At 44.8% G+C, this 7,511-nt stretch overlaps 1 pseudogene; it reads left to right on the top strand.

The window, feature by feature from the left end:
- Window positions 1–289: 289 nt before the first annotated feature.
- LOC101948543 (olfactory receptor 52E4-like) lies at window positions 290–1,288 on the top strand (annotated as a pseudogene).
- The last annotated feature ends 6,223 nt before the right edge of the window (window positions 1,289–7,511 follow it).

Below are 7,511 nucleotides of genomic sequence, written 5' to 3'. Positions count from 1 at the left end.
TAAATTTCCCCCATCCCCCCAAAAAGTGTAGGAATTCTTAATGCAGGGAGCACAACACAAATATGGAATTGGATTTAGTAGAGTCATTGTTCATAGTTATTTTCTCTGAATAATGAAAATGTCATTTTTCAGTGTATGAAGAGAGATCAATCTTCTTTTCCCATGTGAACAGCCTCCACTAGTGCATGCAGAGTGTCATATTAACGTTGTCTCTCCATTCAGGCATTTCTACTGCAGACATCAGCCGAGATCCTGGGAACACACAGAAAGTCAGGGGAGCACACGGTAAATGCAGGACACACCCTTATGCCTCAGAGCTGGACACTTTCTCCCATAATCCATGTCAGATTCCAACAGAACCGACTTCACCAACCCCTCCACCTTCATCCTACTTGGCATTCCTGGCCTGGAGGCAGCCCATATCTGGATCTCCATTCCCTTCTGTGCTATGTACACCATAGCCGTGTTGGGGAACTTCACCATCCTCTTCATCGTGAAGACAGAGCCGAGCCTCCATGGGCCCATGTTCTATTTCCTCTGCATGCTGGCCGTCACCGACCTGGTCATGTCCACATCCACCCTTCCCAAAATGCTGAGCATCTTCTGGTTCAATTCCAGGGAGATTGATTTCAGTGCCTGCCTCACCCAGATGTACTTCGTTCATTCATTCTCATCAATGGAGTCTGGAATGCTTGTTGCCATGGCTTTTGATCGCTACGTGGCCATCTGCAATCCTCTGCGATATTCCACCACCCTGACAAACTCTGTTGTGGCCAAGATAGGCCTGGCTGTGGTGCTGCGCAGTGGCATACTCACATTACCCTATCCCTTCCTGGTGAGGCGGTGGCCATATTGCAGAACCAACATTATCCCCCACTTCTATTGTGCGCATATAGCTGTGGTGAAGCTGGCCTGCGCTGACATCCGCATCAATAGTTACTATGGCCTGTTTAATCTTTTCTCTGTTATCGGAATGGACGTGTTTTTTATCGCTGTGTCCTATACTCTGATCCTCAGGGCCATCTTCCGCCTCCCCACAAAGGACGCCCGGCTCAAAACTTTTGGGACCTGCATCTCTCATCTTTGTGCCATCTCAGCTTTGTACATCCCAGATTTATTCTCCTCTCTCATTCAGAGGTTTGGCCACAATGTGCCAATGCACTTCCTCATTCTTATTACCATTGTGTACCAGCTGGTGCCACCCATGCTACACCCCATCATTTATGGTGTGAGGACCAAACAGATCCGGGACAGACTGCTCCAGCTCTTTATTCATAAAGAGCCCTAAATGTTTTGTGAAGCCTCGACCCTGCTGTGTGTCTTGTCCCCAAGGCACTGCCCCTGTCACTTCCTCCTGTCTTCCCCTCCCTTTCAGCTGTGACCCAGTCATCTCTAATACCAATATGATCTCACATCTGATGGCAAGTCACCTAAAGGGCACTGATTCCTGTTTAAATTTAATTTTTTTTTGGAGATATCCAATCTCCTAGAACTGGAAGGGACCTTGAAAGGTCATCGAGTCCAGCCCCCTGCCTTCACTAGCAGGACCAAGTACTGATTTTGCCCCAGATCCCCAAGTGGCCCCCTCAAGGATTGAACTCACAACCCTGGGTTTAGCAGGCCAATGCTCAAACCACTGAGCTATCCCTCCCCCCAAGAATAAATGTTTATTCTTAATTTGTTACTAACCCAGTGGAGAAAGAGACCCTATCAGGACTCCTGGGATCTATCACAGCTCTGGGAGGGGAATGGGGTATAGTGGGATACAGCAGGAGGCAGATACATCTGGGATTTAAATAAGAAGACCAGAATGGCCATATTGGGTAAAACCAATGGTCAATGTAGCCCAGTAGCCTGTCTTCGGATAGTGCCCAGTGTCAGGTGCTTCTGAGGGAATGAACAGAACGTGGCAATCATCATGTGATTCATGTGGAGCAGCTCAGCAGAAGGGGACAGGAGCCGGGAGCCCAGGAAGCCTCAGCTTCATCTGGCAGGAGTTCAAACCTCCAACCCCAGTAGGAGCTGTCAGGGGAGGGGAAGAGCCCAGGTTGCCTGGCTGCAGCGGCAGAAGAAGCCCTCATCTCAAGCTGCCCCTAGCCACAGCCACAGAGTGGAGGCAGGAGCTGTGGGGGGAGAGGGGGAGAGAAATCCTACTCATTTTTGTCCCCTCCATCTTCCATACTGCTTCCATCCAGGGATTGATTCATTTTTCCGTGTCCTTGGATGAATCTCAGAGGGAGGTTTATTTTTCCCCCTCCCTGACCATTTAGGGGCTGCTCTCTTCCCTCCAGCTCCCTTTCCCTTTCTGCAGCATCACCGGTAGAGTCGCCAAACCAGTGGTCTCCTCTCTCTTTGCCATCTCCATGGGCCACACGGTCATAAGAGGGACCCAGCCAGAGAATCATCATAAATCCACAACACCATCCCCCACTGTGCTGCTGGATGAGCGTCATCGTTTTATGGTGGAAACCTGTGATTTCATGGGCAAAATGAAGTTCCCTCTCCAGCACTGGAGAGACTCTCATCTCCTCTTCTGGGCCACAAGGGCTGTTTTGGAGGAGTGGAGGGGAATAGGGAGGCAGAACATCCTGGTCTACCAGTGGGCCCGCAACTTCTGTGACAAACTTTTCAGGTCAGTCAGTGATTGTTGCAAGGCCGGCTGGGGATGCTCCTTCCCACGAGGATCCTCCTCAGCCCTCAGAATGAATCCAACCATTTTTCAACATTGAACACCGGAGACTCTAGGGTGGTTCTCCATGTTGCCAGGAGCTCTCCTTTTTTGGTGATGTAGAGTACTGTCAGGGTTCCCTCCCCACTCTGAACTCTGGGTTACTGATGTCAGTACCCACATGAAAGACTCCCTACGTTTATATTCCACCAGCTTAGTTTAAAAACTTCCCCAAGACGCAATGGGGCCTTGGGGAAGTTGATCTTGGACGGTACTACTGCCACCACGAAGTGATTTAAACAAACATTCAGGGAGGAGCCACTTGAAGAACTACTAACTATGGTTTGTAACCTGTCCTTTAAATCAGCTTCTGTACCCAATGACTGGAAAATAACTAATGTAACACCAATATTTAAAAAAGGGCTCTAGAGTTGATCCTGGCAATTACAGACCGGTAAGTCTAACATCAGTACCAGGGAAATTAGTTGAAACAATAGTAAAGAATAAAATTGTCAGACACATAGAAGAACATAAATTGTTCAGCAAAAGTCAACATGGTTTCTTTAAATGGAAATTGTGTCTTACTAATCTATTAGAGTTCTTTGAAGGAGTCAACAAACAAATGGACAAGGGAGATCCAGTGGGTATAGTGTACTTAGATTTCCAGAAAGCCTTTGACAAGGTCCCTCACCAAAGGCTCTTACGTAAAATAAGTTGTCATGGGATAAGAGGGAAGATCCTTTCATGGATAGTTTCCCCAAGGGTCAGTCCTAGGACCAATCCCATTCAACTAATTCCTAAATCATCTGGTGAAAGGGCTAAAAAGTGAGGTGGCAAAATTTGCAGATGATACTAAACTGCTCAAGATAGTTAAGACTAAAGCAGACTATGAAGAATTTCAAAAAGATCTCACAAAACTCAGTGATTAGGCAACAAAATGGGAAATGAAACTTAATGTGGATAAATGTAAAGTAATGCACTTTGCGAAAAATAACCCCAACTATACATACAATATGATGGGGGCTAATTTAGCTACAGCTAATCAGGAAAGAGATCTTGGAGTCATCATGGATAGTTCTCTGAAGACGTCCAAGCAGTGTGCAGCAGCAGTCAAAAAAGCAAACAGGATGTTAGGAATCATTAAAAAGGGGATAGAGAATAAGATGGAGAATATCCTATTGACCTTATATAAATCCATGGTAGGCCCACATCTTGAATACTGCATCCAGATGTGGTCTCCTCATCTCAAAAAAACTTATATTGGCATTAGAAAAGATTCAGAGAAGGGCAACTAAAATGATTAGGGGTTTGAGGAGAGATTAAAGAGGCTAGGACTTTTCAGCTTGGAAAATAGGAGACTAAGGAGGGATATGATAGAGGTATATATATATATATATATATATATATATATATATTCATGAGTGATGTGGAGAAAGTGAATAAGAAAACGTTATTTCCTTGTTCCCATAATATAAGAAATAGAGGCCACCAAATGAAATTAATGGGCAGCAGGTTTAAAACAAATAAAAGGAAGTTCCTCTTCTCATGCGCACAATCAGCTTGTGTAACTGCTTGCCTGAGGAGGTTGTGAAAGCTAGGACTATAACAGCGTATAAAAGAGAACTAGATAAATTCATAGAGGTTAAGTCCATTAATAGCTATTAGCCAGGATGGGTAAGGAATGGTGTCCCTAGCATCTGCTTGTCAGAGGGTGGTGATGGCCGGCAGCGGAGAGAGAACTTGATTATTACCTGTTAGGTTTACTCCCTCTGGGGCACCTGGCATTGGTCAATGTTAATAGACAGGATACTGGGCTAGATGGACCTTTGGTCTGACCCAGTACGGCCATTTAGTCAATAGGTCAATAACGTGCCATCGCTGGTAATTAGTAACCATGGTCAATGATGGGATATTAAAAGTTACTACAGAGAACTTTTTCCGGAGGTCTGGCTGGAGAATCTTGCCTGCATGCTAGGGGTTCTACTGATCACGATATTTGGGGTCGGGAAGGAATTTTCCTCCAGGGTAGATTGGCAGAGGCCCTGGAGGTTTTTCACCTTCCTCCGCAGCATGGGGCAGGGGTTGCTTGCTGGGCATGGGTCGCTTGCTGGAGGATTCTTTGCAACTTGAAGTCTTTAAATCATGATTTGGGGACTTCAACAGCTGAGTCAAGGGAGAGAATTATTCCAGGAGTGGGTGGGTCAGCTTTTGTGGCCTGCATCATGCGGGAGGTCAGACTGGATGATCATAATGGTCCCTTCTGACCTTAAAGTCTATGAGTCTATTCTTATTTTCTTATGTTCACTTGGAGCCCTATTCCTCCCGAAATATCCCCTCAAACCCCTTCACCCCCTTTCCTGGTGTGGAAGAAAACAAGTCCTCACTCTACATTTGTGAGCAACAAGTCAGAGACAGTTTTATTACGAGCAATTGCAAGGGAAGATTGCAGTCGGTGGGGTGGAAGGGGGAGGGGGCTGACCTTAGGCAGACCTTCTTCCTACAAGCAGCATAAGAGAAGTATTTATACCTTCCCGTTACATGCACCAACGGCTAACGGTTATCCTTTGTTTATACAAACTCCCTCCAGACACTCCATTATCTCAAGGTTTCTGCTTAAATCAGCATTCCATTCTTATCAACTAAAGTTAGCAGAAAAGCAAGGTGTCAATCAGCATCTCTTACAACTCTCACGTTTTAGGGGTTACATTTCATTCTATCCTTAAACCTGATTTACCCTGCTTTAATCCTGCTTCGACATTCCCCCCTTTTGTGCTTGTAGCACAACTAATATTGTTAAAGCTCTATTTTCATTAAACAGTGTAGTTCCGTTTCCAGATTAGTGAGATCAACCTTACAACTTCAAGTTGTTAATACATGAGTAGTATGAACAGGAAAGCTATTTCCATTATTACACCTTTGACAACAACAATAAAACATTCATAGGATAAACAAAAACAAATAAAATTATCAATATCCCCAATATAATTTTATGATGTGGTTGTCCCAGAGCCTTAGTTACATAACATGATATATCGTTATTAGTACACAAGAGAGATGTTCTGTAGGTGGTATGGAAAGCATGTTTTTCAATTTGATACATATTTTGGAGTCCATTAACTTGACCTTGTAATTCAGAGATTTTCTGTACTTCTGGTAAGAGGAAAGCAGGTTTTGGAATTGATCAGGTACTAAAGTAGTCCAATTAAAGGGTATTTGAAACCTAAGGGTTGACCATAAATCTCAGTCTGCAGGCCAATAGATAACATAGCTTCCTGGAGCAGTGGTAAGATTAAGATGTATCTCTTGTAAAAGAAAATCCTTAATATATAAGCAACTATCATTAGCCCGAAAGATCGGTTGCCCTCCAAGGTAGTTCCAAGTCCCATGCTGTCATAACTATAATGGGAAGGGTAACAGCCCTCCTGTGTACAATACTATAAAATCCCTCCTGGCCAGAGACACCAAAATCCTTTTCCCTGTAAAGGGTTAAGAAGCTCAGGTAACCTGGCTGACACCTGACACAAAGGACCAATAAGGGGACAAGATACTTTCAAATCTTGGTTGGGGGAAGGCTTTTGTTTGTGCTCTTTGTTTTGGGGGTTGTTCGCTCTTGGGACTAAGAGGAACCAGACATCAATCCAGGTTCTCCAGATCTTTCTGAACAAGTCTCTCATATTTTAAACTTGTAAGTAACAGCCAGGCAAGGCGTATTAGTTTTATCTTTGTTTTCTCAACTTGTAAATGTACCTTTTGCTAGAGGGTTTACCTCTGCTTGCTGTAACTTTGAACCTAATGCTAGAGGGGGTTCCTCTGGGCTCTTTGAATCTGATTACCCTGTAAAGTTATTTTCCATCCTGATTTTACAGAGATGATTTTTACCTTTCTTTCTTTAATTAAAAGCCTTCTTTTTAAGAACCTGATTGATTTTTCCTTGTTTTAAGATCCAAGGGGATTGGATCTGGACTCACCAGGAATTGGTGGGGGGAAAGGGGAGGGAGGAAATAATTAATTCCTTCTTGTTTTAAGATCCAAGGGGTTTGGATCAGTGTTCACCAGGGAATTAGTGGAGGACTCTCTCAAGGCTACCCAGGGAGGCAAAGGTTTTGGTGGGGGAGACAAAGTTTCCCAAATAACCGATAAATCATTTGGGTGGTGGCAGCAAAAGCAAATCTTAGCTGGTAGTTAAGCTTAGAGGTTTTCATGCAGGTCCCCACCTCTGTACCTTAAAGTTCACTGTGGGGAAGGAACCTTGACACATGCCTTCCCAACAAACATTGTCATGAACTGTGACAACCTCTCTTTTTTTGAAATTTTTGTACACACTGAAGCTGCAGGGTTTCTAGAGGCCAGAGTGTCCATTGGCTTCCTATCCCTCTCCAAATATCGGGAGTTATTCCAGGAGCACCGAGTATAAATTGGCTAGGCTCACCAGATGGTTCAATTTCCCAAACATCGCGGTGAATTACCCAATCCCACATGCCTCCTCCCCACGGACCCGACAGGATTCAATATGTGGGAGCCCACACCCCTCCGACCGGCCTGTACGCTTGGAAGGAGCACTGCGAGTGCCTGCATTTCCACCCTGAAACCCTCCAAGTATGTCTCCAAGGCCACAATTCAGATGGCATCCCCGAGGCATTTGTAAGGACAGTGGGTCAAGTCTGATGCTCAAGATCACTCTAAATGGCCATCAGCTGGTCATTCAGGAAATCCTGAATCTCTGAGCAGGCCAAATCCCACTGCAATACCTTCCCTGCCTCAGTGATGTTAAGTACCATTCTTGTTAGCAGTTCCTGGGTCATAGAGCTGAGGGTGGTGATAACATGCAATTCACTGATTGCAG

This window comes from Chrysemys picta, chromosome 1 (genome assembly GCF_011386835.1).
Source record: "Chrysemys picta bellii isolate R12L10 chromosome 1, ASM1138683v2, whole genome shotgun sequence".
NCBI lineage: Eukaryota > Metazoa > Chordata > Testudines > Emydidae > Chrysemys > Chrysemys picta.
This window is presented reverse-complemented; position numbering and strand designations above follow the sequence as displayed.